The sequence below is a fragment of the Mobula hypostoma genome, chromosome 7 (genome assembly GCF_963921235.1).
Source record: "Mobula hypostoma chromosome 7, sMobHyp1.1, whole genome shotgun sequence".
NCBI lineage: Eukaryota > Metazoa > Chordata > Chondrichthyes > Myliobatiformes > Myliobatidae > Mobula > Mobula hypostoma.
In genome coordinates, this window is record NC_086103.1 from 20,848,979 (window position 1) to 20,867,961 (window position 18,983).

Sequence of the window (18,983 nt, forward strand, 5' to 3'; positions counted from 1 at the left end):
TCTATGTGTGTGTGTCTATGTGTGTGTCTGTGTGTAGTATATAGCATATTTTCTGTATTGCATTCCACTGCCACAAAACAACGAATTTCATGATTGCATATGTCAGTGATAATAAAGCTGATACTGATTCTGACGCTGATAAAGCCCAGAACTGAACTTGCCTTGTCAACCACTTTATGAACCCACCTTGTCACGCTTGTTGACATGTGCACCAAAAACCACAACCCCCTCTGCTTCGAACACAGCACCCATTATTCTACATAGCCCGTCCTCATTCCTCCTGCTAAAGTCTTCACCTCACATGTCTCTGCACTAAGCTTCATCTGCCATATTCCTCCCTGTTCTGGTGAACTGCAAAGATCATAGTATTAAGTATACTGCTGCTGTATTGCTGTAAGCGGTTGGCATCTATCGCAATGCTCTTGGTAGTTCAATGTGCTGTCAATTTTAGAAATGGGGATTGTCATTATTCACCTCCCTCCTTTCTTAGAAATAAAAATTCACCGTAGCGTTCTATTGCCTGCTACTTAGCTAAGTTCATATTTACACTATCAATCTTAGAGGGACCAGCTCGGAGTGCTGCGGGAGACAGGGGACTGGAGTCTGCCTCACTGCCTTGGAAAACACTTGTTGGGACATCTGGTGCACCAGAGTTAGAATCAGGTGCCTCATCACTGACATATGTCATGAACTTAGTTGTGTTGCTGTGGCAGTACAGTGCAATACATAAAGAAAATTGCTGAGCACCACACACAAAATGCTGGAGCAACTCAGCGGGTCAGGCGGCATCTATGGAAAGTAATAAACAGTCAACGTTTCGGGCCAAGACCCTTCATCAGGACTTGAAAGTAAGGGGGAAGCAGCCAGAATAAGAAGGTGGTGGCGGTGAGGGAGAGGGGAAGGAGTACAAGCTGGCAAGTGATAGACGAGACCGGGTGAGGATGGAGGTAGAAAGTTGAAAAGCTGGATCTCCAGGGTAGCAATCTATAGATTGCTGTTTGTGCCACGTGCCAGTGAGGTAAGAATAGATGATTTGATAGATCAATGTGAGTAACTGGTGCAGGGGGACAGGGTTTCAGAATTCTGGATCATTGGGATCTCTTCTGGGAAAAGGATGTCCTATTGAAAAGGGATGGGTTACACCTGAACCTGAAGGGGACTAAAAACTTGCAGGCAGGTATGCTAGAGCTGTTGGGGAGGGGTTAAACTAATTTTCCAGGAGGATGGGAACCAGAGTGATAGAGCTGGGGATAGGGCTGTTGGTTTAAAAGCAGAGGCAGTGTGTAGTGAGACGGTCAAGAAGGGCAGGCAGATGACAGGGCAAAATTGCAGTCAGTGGGATGAGTTGCAGTGTAAAAGGGGGTCAAAATCGAAAAGAGTGACAAAACAGGGCCAAAGGTGTTACATTTGAATACACACGGTATATAGAATAAGGTAGATGATCTTGTAGTGCAGTTAGAGACTGGCAGGCATGACATTGTGGGCATCACTGTGAGCATTACAGATGGGAGCTTAACATCTAAGGATATACACTGTATTGAAAGGACAGGCATGTTGGCAGAGAGGGAGGCATGGCTCTATTAGTGAAAAATGAAATCAAATCCTTAGAAAAAGGTGACATAGAATCAGAAGATGCAGAATTCTTGTGGGTAGAGTTAAGAAACTGCAAGGGTAAAAACACCCTGATGAGAGTTACATACAGGCTTCCGAACAGTAGCAAGGATGTGAGCTACAAATTGCAATGGGAGATAGAAAAGGAATGTCAAAAGGCAAATGTTGCGATAGTGAAGGGGGATTTCAATATGCAGGTAGATTGGGAAGATCAGGTTGGCTCTGGATCCCAAGAGAGAGAATTTATAGAATGCCTACAACTAGGGGATGAACAATTCTGCATTGGGTGTTGTGTAATGAATCGGATTTGATCGGGGAGCTTAAGGTAAAGGAACCCTTAGGAGGTAGTAATAATAATATGGTAGAATTCACCCTGCAATTTCAGAGGGAGAAGCTAAAGTCAGATGTATCAGTGGAGTAAAGAGAATTACAGATGAACGAAGAGAGGAGCTGGCCAAAATTGATTGGAAGGGGACACTAGCAGGGATGATGGCAGAGCAGCAATGGCTGGAATTTCTGGGAGCAATTTGGAAGGCGTGAGATACATACATCCCAAAGAAGAAGTATTCTAAAGGCAGGATGATGCAACCATGTCTGACAAAGAAAGTGAAAGCCAACATAAAAGCAAAAGAAAGGGCATATAATATAGGAAAGCCAGTGGGAAGTTAGAGTATTGGAAACATTTTAAAAACCAACAGATGGCAATTCAAAAAATCATAAGAGGTAAAGGATGAAGTATGAAGGTAAGTTAACCAACAGTATTAAAGAAGATGCCAAATGCTTTTCTTTTCAGATATATAAAGAATAAAAAAGAGAGGTGAGAGCAGATATTGGACCACTGGAAGTGATGCTGGAAAGATAGAAGTGGGGGACAAGGAAATGGCAGGTTGTGGAGGCATTAGTAATGTTCTTTCAAGAATCAATATATTCAGACATGGTTTTGGTTGACTGGAAATTTGCAAATGTCACTCCACTCTTCAAGAAGGGAGGGGTTAGAAGAAAGGAAATTATAGGCCAGTTTGCCTGACCTCAGTGGTTTGGAAGATGTTGGAGTCGAATGTAAACAACGTTGTTTCGGGTTACTTGGAGGTACATGATAAAATAGGCCAAAGTGAGCATGATTTCCTTAAAGGAAAATATTGCCTGACCAATCTGTTGGAATTCTTTGAAGAAATAACAAGCAGGATAGACAAAGGGGAATCGGTGGATGTTGTGTACTTCAATTTTCAGAAGGCCTTTGGCAAGGTGCTCCCTCAAGACTGCTTAACAGGATTGGAGCTCATGGTATTATAGGAAAAATTCTAGCATGGATAGAGCACTGGCTGAGTGGCAGGAGACAAAGAGTGGCAATAAAGGGAGCCTTCTCTCTTTCGCTGCTGGGACTAGTGACATTGGTGTTGGCACCACCTCTTTTTACGCTGTACGTCAGTGATTTTTATAATGGAATTGATGCCTTTGTGGCCAGGTTTATGAATGATATTGTCATAAGGGGGCATTGGGAGCGTACCCAAATGCAAGACACAGACACTGAAGTACTAGGAACAGGACAAGGCCAATCAAGAAAGCAATGGGAGTCAGGAAGGAATGACACTGGACATGAACGCAGGCCCTGGACAAGACAAGGACACTGGGCGTGGGCTAGGACTAAGACTAGGAAAGCAGGACAAGGGCAAAGAACTTTGAACTAGGAGCCTGGGCTAGGACTCCGAGCCAGAGACTGGACGGGGACCCAGAACCTGGGTCTTGACTCAGGCTCAGAACCTAGGTCTTGACTCGGGCTTGGATGCCGGATCGAGGCGAGGACAAGGCGTAGCTACAGGACTGGACGTGGCTAAGCTACAGGACTGGACTTGGAACTCCTGCACAGGACAAGGCACATGGACAGCACAAGAACACAAAGCCTTGACTTGGACAAGACAAGGTTCTTGGACTAGGCTTAGACAAGATGAGGTACTTGGACGTGGCTTGGACTAGGGACTCCTGGACTGGTTGAGAGACTCCTGGACAGGACGAGGGAATTCCAGCACAGGACGGTGGAACTCCAGGGTAGGACTTGGCTCTGTTAGGCCCTTGGGTACGGAGCCGGGACCCCTTCTTGGAGTGCAGGGCCAGGAACCTATCTAGGACACAGGGCCGGGACCCTTTCTTGGACACAGGGCTGGGACGCTTTCTAGGACTCAGGGCTAGGACTCTTTCTAGGACGCAGGGCTGGGATCACTGCCGAGGATACTTGCCGAGCGAAACTGCCGAGGTAGCTGTCAGGGATTCAGATGGGGAGGGGAAGGAAACAGTCCAGCCGGGAACCCTTGGTTTGCAGAGGTATTTATGTGCCAGCCTAAAACGAGAATCATGTTCCTCAATTAAGGCACCCAATGGAACAAGGGAAAACAGGAAAACCCGGAATAAGGATTGATGAACCGGACCATGAAACAGAATTCGGATTTCATGGACCGGACCATGACAGATATGGAGTTAGCGGAGAGTCAGGTAAAGTTGCAGAAGCTGGGTGGCTACAGAAGGACAGAGAGATTAGGAGAATGATAAATGAAGAGGCAAATGGAATACTTGGAAGTCCTTGTGCAGAATTCCCTAAAGGTTAATTTGCAAGTTGAGGTGGCGAGGATGGCAAATGCAATGATAGCATTCACTTCCAGTGGACTACAATATAAAAGCAAGGTTGTAATGCTGAAGTTTTATAAGGCACTGGTGAGGCTTTGCTTGGAGTATTGTGAACAGTTTTGCATCCCTTATTTAAGAAAGAATGTGTTGATATTAGAGAGGGTTCAGCGGAGGTTCACAAGAATGATTCTGGGAGTTAAGGTTTATTGTATGAGGAGTAATTGATGGCTCTGAGCCTTTATTCGCTGGAATTTAGAAGTTTGAGGGTGGTGGGGAGGGCTCTGATTGAAACCTGTCAGATTTGAAAGGCCTCGATAGAGGGATATGGAGATGATATTTATTATGGTGGAGAAGTCAAGCCAAATGTCCTTCAATTCCTAAGACAATAAAGGTGTGGTCCCAATAGAGGAGAGGCTTGGGCCTGTGCTGGATCTGGCTGACTTTATTACACTTTGAAGCCTCCAAAAATCCTATGTTTTGGCATGCATCCTTGAGCTGTGCCTGAGTTGTTTATCAGCGAGGAGGAGATGTCAACACCAATCCATGCTGATCGTGGCCTCCCGATGAGAAAAATCAAGAATCCAATTGTAGAGGACCGTATGAAGGCCCTGGTTTTAAAGCTTGTTGATTAGACCATAAGATCATATCACAGAGGAACAGAATTAGGCCATTCGACCCATCTAGTCTGCTCCGTCTTCATTTGTGGCTGGTTTATTATCCCTCTCAACCCCATTTTCTTGCCTTCTCCCAGAACGGATCGGACGATGCTGTTGAACGCCAAGCTGTAATCGATAAATAACAGGCGGACGCAGGTCTTGCTGTTGTCCTGGTGGTCCAAAGCCCACTGGAGAGCAGGTGAGATTGGCTCCACACTGACACTTCTGAACTAACACTGATTCCTGTCTACCCATGACACATGGCAGCCGCAGCTCAATTATATCATTTCTGATTAAGTAGCATCTCAGCTTTGAAGTGGTCAGCTTTGTTTTCATATCTGTCAGTGTAACTTCCTTTCTCTGCATCCATCTCCAGCCCTACCTCCCTCCTAGTTATCTGTATCTCTACTTTTGTGAGCATCTCCACATTTTTAGTTGCTCCATCTGGATTTCGTTGAACATGTGTGATCTCCCGAATTCCTCTTCTTGAAGTCCACAACCAATTCCTTGGTCTTGCTGATGGTGAGAGCAAAGTTCGTGTTGTGACTCCACTCAACCAGTTTATCTACATATCTCACTCCTGTACACCTCCTAATTTGCCACCTGAGATACTGGCAAAAAGCAGTTGTGTCACTGGTAAACTTAGAGATGGCATTTGAACTGTCCTAGTAACACTGTTGCAAGTACAGAGAGAGTAGAGCGGTGGGATAAGCATTTCAAGGCTCTTTGTGAGGTTTCTTTTGATAAAGGCCAAGTGAGACTGTTAGCAACACAAACTGTTGTCATGTGAACGTGGTATGGGGGATGTATGCTAACATGGACGGAAGACTGATTATCATGTGCAAGGCAGAGCCTAAAATATCTGGGTCTTTTTTAAACTGGATACTAGTAAAAAGCCAAAGGATCAGTCCTTGGCCCTCAGTTATATATGTTATATGATATTTGTATCATATTTACATATGCGCAGGCAGATGGGATTTGTTAGCTTGGCATCATGACCAAAAATCCAGAAATCGTGGACCTGAGGGCCTGTTTTTGCTGTATTGTTATAGTCATAGAGTAACTCAGAAATAGACCCTTTGGCCCAACTAGTCTATATTGATCTCAGTATTCTCCCTTCTAGTCTGACTTGCCTGAGTTTGGCTCATAACCCTTCAAACCCTTCTTCTCTGTGTACCCACCTAAATGCAAACATATATATTGCAATTGTACGAGGGGTGATTGAGTGGCCTAAGGTAGAAGGAGTCAATTTTAGAAAACTTAGCACATCTATTTTTCAACATAGTCCCCTCCTACATGTATACACTTAGTCCAGCGGTCATGAAGCATACAGATCCCTTCTTTGTAGAAGTGGTCCACAGCAGGGGTGATTGATAAGTTTGTGGCCTAAGGTAGAAGGAGATGAATTATTAACTTCAAACTTTCTGCATTATCACTCAAAGAGTTGAACTGCACGTGCATGTAACGAGAACGTCTTGGACCTCCAGGTGGTCCACAGCAGGGGTGATCGATAAGTTTGTGGCCTAAGGTAGAAGGAGATGAGTTATACAGCTCTCGTTACATGCACGTGCAGTTCAACTCTTTGAGTGAAAATGCAGAAAGTTTGAAGTTTCTCCTCATCTCCTTCTACCTTAGGCCACAAACTTATCAATCACCCCTGCTGTGGACCACTTCTGGAGATCCAAGATGCCGACTTCTACAAAGAAGGGATCCGTATGCTCCACGACTGCTGGACTAGGTGTAAATGTAGGAAAAATAACTGTGCTAGGTTTTCTAAAATTGACTCCTTCTATCTTAGGCCACGAACTTATCAATCACCCCTCGTGTCTACCTGAACCACTTACTTCCTCTGTTGGCTCATTCCAGATATTCACTTCTCTCTGTGTTCCAGATATTGTACTGACTTCAGGTTCAGATTCAGATGCACTTATTTATGCCGTGTACACTGAAACATAGAATGGAATGCATCATTTGCATTAGCAACCAACACAACCTAAGGATAACCTAAAGAAGTTTCTGTGCTGTAGTTTCTATGGTTTTTTTTTTCTATATGCTGGGGGCAGCCCACAAGTGTTGCCACACATTCCAAAATGTTAGACTGATCTTAGAGTCGGCTAAAAGCTCAGCACAACATTATGGACTGAAGGATCTGTACTGTCCTATGCTCTATGTATTCTAAGATAAATGTACTCTTCCCTCCATTTTTCTATCATCCACGTGTCTAACTAAGAGAATTTATTTACATTTATTGCATCTGCCTCTAGCACCACCCCAGCAGGGCATTCCATGCACTCACCACTCTCTGTATAAAAAAACCTCTCTCTGATATATCCCCCCCATACTTTCCTCCAATCTCCATAAAATCATGCCCGTTTATGTTAGCCGTAACACCGATCCTAGTTTGCCTGCCAGTGATCTCGGGGCTTCACCCTTAGATGATTGAAGATTACTTAGAAGTGGAGAGAACAGAGAGTGAAGATTAAATAATGAAAACCGATCAGACTGCTTGAGGAGTGCTGTCACTGCCTTATTGAGGTCACTGGAATGCAACATGATGCAGCTTTGCAACGTTTGCTTGATAGCAATGGAAGGATGTTAAATGGCTGATCAGTGCTGAAGATAATTTGTTATCTTCAACTTTGTGACATTTACAATCAGATGAGCATTTATGGTCACAGAATTTCCTCTTATCATGTTACACTTATTAGAATTATATATGGACTTCATTGCTGTTTGCTGTCATTTGTTGAGGTCTAGTAAGTATCATGGTCAATAAGATAGCCTGTAAATAAGTGTTTCTATTTCTCTGTGGGTATGTGCAGAAAGATTGAGTCAAGCCAAGTCAAGTTTGTTGCCGTTAAACAGTACATGTATACTGTCAAATGAGACAATATTTCTCTGAACCAGGCGGTAAAGCACTGTAGCATGCATAACATACATGACACAATGTAACTTATGAAAGTAAGGATGAATCTACAGATGGATTACACATAAATAAACAAGCTAAAGTGCGTAAATTAAATATTGTAAGGTACAGAACAGATTAACCAGTGACACTTTGATTGCGAAGTGGCAGGGAGTTCTGAAATCTAATGACCTGAGGGAAGAAACTCTTTCTCATCCTGACCATTCTTGTTTTTATGCATTGGAGTCTCCTGCCTGATGGTCAAAGAGGATGCTGGAAGGATGGGTGGGATTCTGAGTGATACTAAGGGCCCTGTGTATGCAGAGCTCCTGGTAAGTGCCCCCAGTGGATGGTAGGGAGAGCCCTATGATCCTCAGAGCCCTTTGTGGGGACTTCGGGACTGATGCTCGGCTGCTGTCATACCAGATGGAGATGCAACTTGCCAGGACACTCCCAGTGGAGCTCCTATAAAATGCAGTTAAGAGGGAGCAAGAGCCTCGCTTTCCTCAGTCTCCTCAGGAAATGCAGAGGCTGCTGTGGAAAGCTGTTGGCCACTTCAAACAGAAAGAACAACCTTTTAATTCTTTTTTAAACGCAAACAACAGGAATTCTGCAGATGCTGGAAATTCAAGCAACACACATCAAAGTTGCTGGTGAACGCAGCAGGCCAAGCAGCATCTATAGGAAGAGGTGCAGTCGACGTTTCAGGCCGAGACTCTTCGTCAGGACTAACTGAAGGAAGAGTGAGTAAGGGATTTGAAAGTGGGAGGGGGAGGGGGAGATCCAAAATGATAGGAGAAGACAGGAGGGGGAGGGATAGAGCCGAGAGCTGGACAGGTGATAGGCAAAAGGGGATACGAGAGGATCATGGGACAGGAGGTCCGGGAAGAAAGACAAGGGGGGGGACCCAGAGGATGGGCAAGAGGTATATTCAGAGGGACAGAGGGAGAAAAAGGAGAGTGAGAGAAAGAATGTGTGCATAAAAATAAGTAACAGATGGGGTACGAGGGGGAGGTGGGGCCTTAGCGGAAGTTTGAGAAATCGATGTTCATGCCATCAGGTTCAGGCTACCCAGACGGAATATAAGGTGTTGTTCCTCCAACCTGAGTGTGGTTTCATCTTTACAGTAGAGGAGGAGACCGCCGATAAGGGGGGTGCTGTTGTAGTCTGGCGTACTGACCTCTACCTTGCCGAGGCACAGCGACAACTCGCGGATACCTCCTCTTATTTACCCCTCGATCGTGACCCCACTAAGGAGCACCAGGCCATTGTCTCCCACACCATCAGCGACTTTATCCGCTCAGGGGATCTCCCATCCACTGCTACCAAACTTATAGTTCCCACACCCCGCACTTCCCGTTTCTACCTCCCACCCAAGATCCACAAACTTGCTTGTCCTGGCCGACCTATTGTCTCAGCTTGCTCCTGCCCCACTGAACTCGTTTCTGCATACCTCGACATGGTTTTATCCCCCCTTGTTCAAACCCTTCCAACTTATGTTCGTGACACTTCTCACGCTCTTAAACTTTTCGATGATTTTAAGTTCCCTGGCCCCCACCGCTTTATTTTCACCATGGATGTCCAGTCCCTATATACTTCCATCCCCCATCAGGATGGTCTCAAAGCTCTACGCTTCTTTTTGGATTCCAGACCTAATCAGTTCCCCTCTACCACCACTCTGCTCCGTCTAGCGGAATTAGTCCTTACTCTTAATAATTTCTCCTTTGGCTCCTCCCACTTCCTCCAAACTAAAGGTGTAGCTATGGGCACCCATATGGGTCCAAGCTATGCCTGCCTTTTTGTTGGGTTTGTGGAACAATCTATGTTCCGTGCCTATTCTGGTATCTGTCCCCCACTTTTCCTTCGCTACATCGACGACTGCATTGGCGCTGCTTCCTGCACGCATGCAGAACTCGTTGACTTTATTAACTTTGCCTCCAACTTTCACCCTGCCCTCAAGTTTACCTGGTCCATTTCCGACACCTCCCTCCCCTTTCTAGATCTTTCTGTCTCTGTCTCTGGAGACAGCTTATCCACTGATGTCTACTATAAGCCTACTGACTCTCACAGCTATCTGGACTATTCCTCTTCTCACCCTGTCTCTTGCAAAAACGCCATCCCCTTCTCGCAATTCCTCCGTCTCCGCCGCATCTGCTCTCAGGATGAGGCTTTTCATTCTAGGACGAGGGAGATGTCTTCCTTTTTTAAAGAAAGGGGCTTCCCTTCCTCCACTATCAACTCTGCTCTTAAACGCATCTCCCCCATTTCACGTACATCTGCTCTCACTCCATCCTCCCACCACCCCACTAGGAATAGGGTTCCCCTGGTCCTCACCTACCACCCCACCAGCCTCCGGGTCCAACATATTATTCTCCGTAACTTCCGCCACCTCCAACGGGATCCCACCACTAACCACATCTTTCCCTCCCCCCCTCTCTCTGCATTCCGCAGGGATCGCTCCCTACACAACTCCCTTGTCCATTCGTCCCCCCCATCCCTCCTCACTGATCTCCCTCCTGGCACTTATCCGTGTAAGCGGAACAAGTGCTACACATGCCCCTACACTTCCTCCCTTACCACCATTCAGGGCCCCAAACAGTCCTTCCAGGTGAGGCATCACTTCACCTGTGAATCGACTGGGGTGATATACTGCGTCCGGTGCTCCCGATGTGGCCTTTTATATATTGGTGAGACCCGACGCAGACTGGGAGACCGCTTTGCTGAACATCTACGCTCTGTCCGCCAGAGAAAGCAGGATCTCCCAGTGGCCACACATTTTAATTCCACATCCCATTCCCATTCTGACATGTCTATCCACGGCCTCCTCTACTGTAAAGATGAAGCCACACTCAGGTTGGAGGAACAACACCTTATATTCCGTCTGGCTAGCCACTCGACTTCTCTAACTTCCGCTAATGCCCCACCTCCCCCTCGTACCCCATCTGTTACTCATTTTTATGCACACATTCTTTCTCTCACTCTCCTTTTTCTCCCTCTGTCCCTCTGAATATACCTCTTGCCCATCCTCTGGGCCCCCCCCCCTGTCTTTCTTCCCGGACCTCCTGTCCCATGATCCTCTCGTATCCCCTTTTGCCTATCACCTGTCCAGCTCTCGGCTCTATCCCTCCCCCTCCTGTCTTCTCCTATCATTTTGCATCTCCCCCTCCCCCTCCAGCTTTCAAATCCCTTACTCACTCTTCCCTCAGTTAGTCCTGACGAAGGGTCTCGGCCTGAAATGGCGACTGCACCTCTTCCTACAGATGCTGCTTGGCCTGCTGCGTTCACCAGCAACTTTGATGTATGTTACCTTTTAATTCTTCTTTGGTTCCCTCTAAGTAACCCATGGGTTCTGGTTCCTTGACTGTTTTACAATCTGTTTACCAAATGTCTCGTTTCCTTCTTCTTCCTAAAATAAACTATTCACAAGGCCATAAGGCATAGGAGCAGAATTAGGTCATTCGGCCCATCAATTGCCTCTGCCATTCCATCATGGGTGATTTATTATCCCTCTCTACCCAATTCTCCTGCTTTCTCCCTGCAACCTTTGACACCCTTACTAATCAAGAACGGATCAACCTCCGCTCAGGGCGCCACAGCATAGCGGTTAGCGCAACGCTATCACAGCTCAGGACGTCCGAGTTGAGAGTTCAATACTGACAGTGTCTGTAAGGAGTTTGTATATCCTTCCTGTAAAGGTGTGGGTTTCTTCCAGGTGCTCTGGTTTCCTCATATATTCCAAAGACATACTGGTTAGAAGGTTCAGAGATCTTTGTAAGTTGTCCTGTGATTAGGCTAGGGTTAAATAATTGGGCTGGAAGGGCCTGTTCTGCACTCTATCTCTAAATAAAAAATAATAAAAATATATACACAATGGCCTGGCTTCTACCGCTGTCCATGGCAATGAATTCCACAGATTCGTCACTCTCTGGCTAAAGAAGTTCCTCCGCATCTTTGTTCTAAAGTCCCTCCATTCTGAGGCTGTGCCCTCCAGTCCTAGACTCCCCCACTATAGGAAACACCCTCTAAACGTCCCCTCTGTCTCAGTCTTTTAATATTCTATAGGTTTCAATGAGATCCTCCCCACATCATTCTTCTAAATTCCACCGAGTACAGATTCACAACCATTTGAACTCTCCTCATACATTAACCCTTTCATTGCCAGGTTCATTCTCATGAACCCCTTCTGGAGCTTCTCCAGTGCCAGCTCATCTTCTTATGGATAAGGGGCGCAAAACTGCTCACAATACTCCAAGTGCAATCTGTCCTCATTCAGAAAAGGAGTATACATCCTTATTCAGGTCTGACTGTATTCAGTAAGGAATAAGGTTTCCTTTTCCCCTGGACAAAGCAACCTGGATTACATATCTGACAACGATGAGTGAGAATTAGCTAGATGAATGCAAATATCTTTCGTCTTGCTTCTGAGCAGGGGTCCCTCGATAAACTAAAGGAAATGTCCAAAAGGCAAATACAAAAAAAAATTGCAGATACTGGAAGGCTGAAATAAAAACAAAATGCCGGGAATACTCGACAGGTCAGGCAGCATCTGTGGGGAGAGATACAGAGTTAATGCTTCAGCTCTCTGACATTTCATCAGAATTCACAAAAGTTGGTAATTGAACATAGTTCAACTGGCAGATAGTAGGAGGTCTGAGAGGCCAAAGTGGCAAAGTGAAAACGAAGATCAACTGAATGACACAACAGTGGTGCTAAAAAAAAGAGGGAGGCAGAAGCTTGTTGTTTGCTAGTAATCTGAGGAAACGTAAGTAGAAAGGGATAAATGAGGAGAGCAAAGAGACAAGATGGAACTCTGATGCACAGAACACTTCAAATAAAAAAGAATGCTGGAAATACCCAACTACTCAGGAAGTTTCTGTGGACAGTGAAAATGGAATTCTCGTTACAGCTTGGTGATCTTTTATCAGACAAACCATTTCTGACTCAAAGTGGAAATGCTAGTTATCTGAAAAAATGTGCATCCTGATGGCAATTACATGTTTAATTGCAGGGTGCGATGTGATTCCTCGAGCTTATGTTGGGCTTCATTGGGGACCAAAAGTACAGTAGTCAGATTGTGCGTAGAGGGGATAAATTAAAATGACAAGATACTCACGGTGATAACAAGTGTCCGTTCTTCTACATCCACACAAATTCAAGTAAATTTTTTATCAAGGTAGGTACAGTGCTATGCAGAAGTCTTAGTCACATCTAGATAGCTAGGGTGCCTAAGACTTTTGCACAGTACTGTATTTGTTAACGCGGAGCGGAGAGGGAGTTTGTAAATCTGGCGGTAGCAGAGGACGTTGGTAATGGCAAGGGTGGAGTGCTCAGGAGTCGGAGTGCCTGGAGCAGAGGCTGGCGTGGAAGCAGGCACACCCAGCTCTGAGACACCAGGTAAGGTCATCGAATTTCAAACTTCTGGTTCATTGGTCATTATAGAATGTCTCTGTGGTGCTTCGAGCTCCGTCCTTTTCCCTTCCCCTTTTCCCAACCGTGATTCCCCTCTCCCTGCCCCCTTCTCAGACTCAGACCATGATAAAGCTCCGTATCAGGATCAGCTTTATCATCACTCACGTATGTCATGACATTTGTTTTTTTGTTTTGTGGCATGAGTACGGAGCAATTCATAAAATTTGCATAGTACTATGAACAAGTCTTAGGCACCCTAGCTATATATATGTGCTAAGACTTTTGTACAGTCGAGTGTATGTAACCATGCGCTACCTAACTACTTTGAGATTCTTTTTTTTTGCAGTTATTTACAGGAAAAAGTAATACAACAGATTTTTAAGAAAAACTATACATAAACAAATATTATGAAAAATTATATGTAAAAAGGCAAATACAGTGAAACCCCATTATAACGCGATCGTTTGGGTTTCACTGTACTGACAAACAACCAATGTGCAAAAAAAGACAAACTGCACAAATACAAATAATACCGACAATATATGCTGTAATGAATCCTTGAAGGTGAGTCCGTAGGTCACAGAATCAGTTTATAGTCGTGGTGAATGAAGTTGTCCATGCTGGTTCAGGAGCCTGATGATTATGGGGTAATAGCTGTTCCTGAACCTTGTAGGGTAAGCCTTAAGGGCTTCTGTACTTCTTACTTGATGATAGCAGTGAGAAATGGGCATGGCCTGGATAGTGGGAGTCTTTGATGATGGATACTGTTTTCTATGTAAAGATTGGAAGGTTTTTGCCTGTGATGGACAGGGCTGTATCCACCACATTCTATGAGGCTGTTTCCATTCTTGGGCATTGGTGTTTCCATACCAGACCATGACGACGCCAACAGTTAGTGCACTCTCCACAATGCATCTGTATATTACTGCACATCCAAGGATCCAAACGTTCATTCCAAGTGAAACGGTGATTCATTTGCTCTTTTTCCAATTTAGAGTCCTCCAAACTGGAGGACTTCACTGAAACCCTCTGTTCACCCTGTAGTTAGCGGCCTCTTTTCTCCATCCTACTTTCACGCTTTCTTCAGTGCCTTTGGCCCCTTACACTACCCCAAAGAAACCTAAAGCAAGCTTAATGGAAGAAATCTCATTAGGTGATGCAGCATATTAAAATCATCAGTAAACCTTTTATCAACTTCGGATAAGGAGTCTTTCCACTCTGAGGTAAGACTGGCCACTTCCGACAAAAGGTCATTAACCTGCAACATTAACCCACATTTTCTTTCTTCACTGATGCTACCTGATCTGTTTGATATCTCCCGCATTTTTCAGATTTCAAACGATGTTTGGTGCTCTGCAGAATTCCAACAATTGTTCTCTTCTCTGTCATTATTTAGCTCCTTTTATCTATATCTCACTTAAATAGTTAACACGCCTTCCTCTTCTCTTCTCAGCAAACACCAACATCTATTGTGCTATTCTATCTTTTGTGCCCTTCACCCTGTCAGTGACATCCCCTTGGTTCCATATTCCCCCCACCCTTCTCAATAAATCATATTCAGTCACTAACTTTCCCTGTTCTCATTCAAAGATCATCAAAAGGACAAAGTGTATTCACCCTATTTTTGTCCCTCATGGTTTTACTTACTTCTGTAAGATCACCACTCAGTCTCCCATTTCCAAGGATAATAGGTTGATTTACAAAGAACATAGACCATTACAGCACAGTACAGACCTTTCAGCCTGTGAGGTTGTGACAGCCTTTTAATCTACTCTAAGATCAATCTAACCCTTCCCTCATACACAGCCCTCCATTTTTCTATCATCCATGCCTCTATCTAAGAGTTCCTTAAATATCTCTAATGTATCTGGCTCTACCACCATCTCTGGTTCCATGCACCCACTACTCACCGTGTAAAAAACTTACCTCTGACTTCTTGCTGTATACGTTCCTCGAATCACTTTCAAATTATGCCCCCTAGTATTATGTGTTTCTGCCTGGGAAAAGGTCTCTGGCTATCCACTCGATCCATGCCTCCTACCATCTTGTACAATGTTTCATCCTACTTCATTCCAAATAGAAAAGCCTGAGCATAAAACGTGCTCTCTAATCTAGGTAGCATTCTGGTAGATCTCCTCTGCACCCCCTCTAAAACATCCACATGCTTCCTATAATGAGGCAGCCAGAACTGAACACAAACTCCACCGAGGACGGCCCCAAGCCCGACTGCGAAAGAAGGAGGATTGGGCAAGGGGCTAGCAACCCTATCTCGTAAAAACCCAGAGCTACAGAGTGCCAACAGAAGCTGCAGAGGCTTCATCCCTGAGAGAGAGGGAATCTTCAAAGATTGTTTAAACCTGGGGCAACTTGAAAAACTGGCCCAGGACGGAGGAGTCTTGTGAGCTGTTCTTGGTGGCCTATGCCCCAGTACCAGTGATGGGCATATGTAAGTAAGAACTAAATACAATATTCCAAGTATGGTCTACATTACTGTGTAGATGTGAGGCAGCATTACCTCATAGCTCTGGAGCTATAGTTCGGGTTAACGGCAGCGCGACGACAGCGCGCGTGGCCTGTCCGGTGATGAATATCTGTTATCTGTCAAGTAGGGGACCATGCACAATCCTGATTTGATGGAGACAGACATGAGTGCATAGAGGAACATCTGGAAAACTTCTGAAATGACTGCTTTGCTACCGCCTGCTACTGTGTGGTAACTGGAATCTCTGGAGCTGAAGGCCTCGAGATCCTCGGCTTTGCGTGTTTCAGCGGCCGGGGAGAGGTCGAAGGCGCTCGGCAGAGGATGGCGCTCAGGAGGCTGTATCGGAGAGGCTGCTCGGAAGCTCGGAGTTTTCGGACGGATGGACTCTGGGTCGGCTGTGGTCGGCTGATTCCAGGGTATCGGCAAGTTGATGGTACCTGGAGGTTTATGGCAGGGAGTTCCTCCCTTTTGCCGCCGCTATCGGGGACTCGGGAGTTGATCGACTCGGGGACTTTGAGACTATTTTTTTTACTGTGCCTATGGACTGTTCTTCATCAAATTATGGTATTGCTTTGCACTGCTGTAACTATATGGTATAATTATGTGGTTTTGTCAGTGTTGGCCTTTGGTCTGTCTTGTTTTTTGTGCTATCACACCAGAGAAACATTGTATCATTTCTTAATGCATGTAAGCATTTCTAAAGAACAATAAAAAAGGACTGAGTGTTCTCATAATCTAACTCATTCCCTGTAACTGTTTTGCTTTCCACTGTAGCAATCTTTAGAATAGCTACTTAGTCCTAATATCAAGTTTGTTCATCATGTGTTGCATCGATCACAGTCTTTCCACGACCATGGTTGTCCTTGGCAATTTTTTTTCTACAGAAGTAGTTTGCCATTGCCTCCTTCTGGGCAGTGTCTTTGCAAGATGGGTGACCCCAGCCATTATCAATAAACTTCAGAGATTGTCTGCCTGGTGTCAGTGGTCACATAACCAGGACATGTGATATGCAGCAACTGCTCAGATGACCATCCACCACCTGCACCCATGGCTTCGATGATCTTGATTGGGGGCGCTCAGCAGATGCTGCACCTTGCCCAAGGGTGACCTGCAGGCTAGCGGAGGGAAAGAGTGCCTCACACCTCGTTTGGCTGAGACGTATCTCCACCCTGCCACCCAAGTTAGTGTTTCTAAAAGTGGATAAGCCGTTAGGTCTAGATGGAATCTATCTCAAGATCTATTGAAAAATAAGATTATGATCTCAAATTTTCAGGCGTGCCTGTCTACAGGAGCGGTAGCAGAGGGAGAAAAGGATAAATTGAATAACAACAAACTAATGAGGTCATTTTCTGAATGCAAGCATAATTCATAAAACTAATTCTGAGGGAAGATGTAAAGCTTAATTTGAAGAAGTACAAATTGCTCAATAACAGCCTTTCAAGAGAAAGCCGTCCCTGACTCAAAGTTTTATAGAGGAATTAGAAGTAGGATCAGTAAAAATAGTCTTCGTGGATATTAAGGCTTTTACAAGGTCACACATGGCAGGCTGGGCAAAATTAAAATCCATGGGATCAAAGAGATAAAGCCAACTTTCAAATCCCTTTCTCACTCTTCTTTCAGTTAGTCCTGACGAAGGGTCTCGGCCTGAAACGTCGACTGCACCTCTTCCTAGAGATGCTGCCTGGCCTGCTGCGTTCACCAGCAACTTTGATGTGTGTTGCTTGAACTCAGTGAGCAAAGCTAAAGTTCCTGCTGTCGGAGAGTCAGGAGGTAGAAGCTAAAAGATCGAAGCCCCTGGGTTAGCTTGTCTAGAGGTCAGAGGCTGACGCCTGTGAGTCTGCAAGTTCAGACCAGGGTCTGACGTCTGTGAATCTGAGAGTCTGGGGCCTAGGACTGAAGGCAAAGAAGCAGCCTGTCCTGGGGCTTCAGGCCTGTGTGAGCGTGAGTGGTGGGTGGGAGGGAGGAAAGGGGCATGTTTTCCTGTTGTTGTTGCTGTTGGCGTCATTTTGCTGAACTTTGTGAAACACTTACTGGCTGCCCTCAGCACATAGCCAGGCATATTGGTTCTTAGTGCAAGCCACACATTTCACTGTACGTTTTCAGAATCAAAATTAGATTTAATATCACTGGCATCCGTTGTAAGATTTGGTGTTATACAACAGCAGTACATTGCAATACATAATAATAAAAATGTAAATTACATTAAGAACTATATATATACATATTTAAAGCTGAATTAAGTAAGTAGTGCAAAAACAGAAAAAAAACAAGTAATAAGGTGGTGTTCATGAGTTCAATGTCCATTCCAAAATCTGGTGGCAGAGGGGAAGAAGCTGTTCCTAAATCGTTGAGTGTCTTCAGACTCCTGTAGCAACAAGAAGTGTGTATGTACATGTACATGTGATAGATAAATAAATTTGAATCTGATTTTGAAATTATCTCAGCTGCACTAGTTACAGGGGTAATGATGATGGATGCTATTGTGACTGAAAGACTGTTACTGCTGATGTTCAACAGGGCATAGCACAAAGCCCCTTCTATTTTGCAGTATATAATGATTACAATGCATGGAGCATAATAAAGATGTTTGAAAATTGATCTTGTATTTAGCAGTGAGAAGGAAAGCTTTAGACTGCAGGAAATGGTAAATGGAATTTAATCCAGAGAAATTTGGAACAACTTCTCTGGGAAAGTACAGCAACGTAATGGAAAACATAATACCTGTTAGCATATTGGGCGATATAGAAATATAGCATTTTCATATTCATAGACATGTTGGTCTATGGCCTCCACTACTGCCTCAGAGAGGCCAATTTTAGGTTGCTGGAGCAATACCTCATATTCTGTATGGGGAACCTAAAACCTGATGGCATGATCATCGTTTTCTCTAATTTCCAGTAATTTATCTCCATTCTCCATTCTCTCTTTTTCCATTCCCCATTTTAGCTCTCATCTTACCCCTTCTTTTTTCCTTGTCTGCCCATTACCTCCCTCAGTGAAGGCAGGTAGAGTGGGTGGGACACTGGTACTCCATTGGCAAACCACTTCTCTCTTGGTGGTATTGATAATCAGCCCCGTCCTGCTGTACACTCTCACCGACACAGCAAGAACAGTCTGAAGATCCTCCGGAGTGTGGGCCAAAGGAGCACAGTCGTCTGCATACTGCAGCTCCAGGACCCGCTCTCTACAGAGTTTGGTGGTTGTGTGGAGCCTCCTGATGTCAAAGAGGTTGCCATCTAATCTGGCGTCCACTGCCACACCGCTGCTGTCTTCAATCTCGTTGTGGAGAAGCTTGGTAACA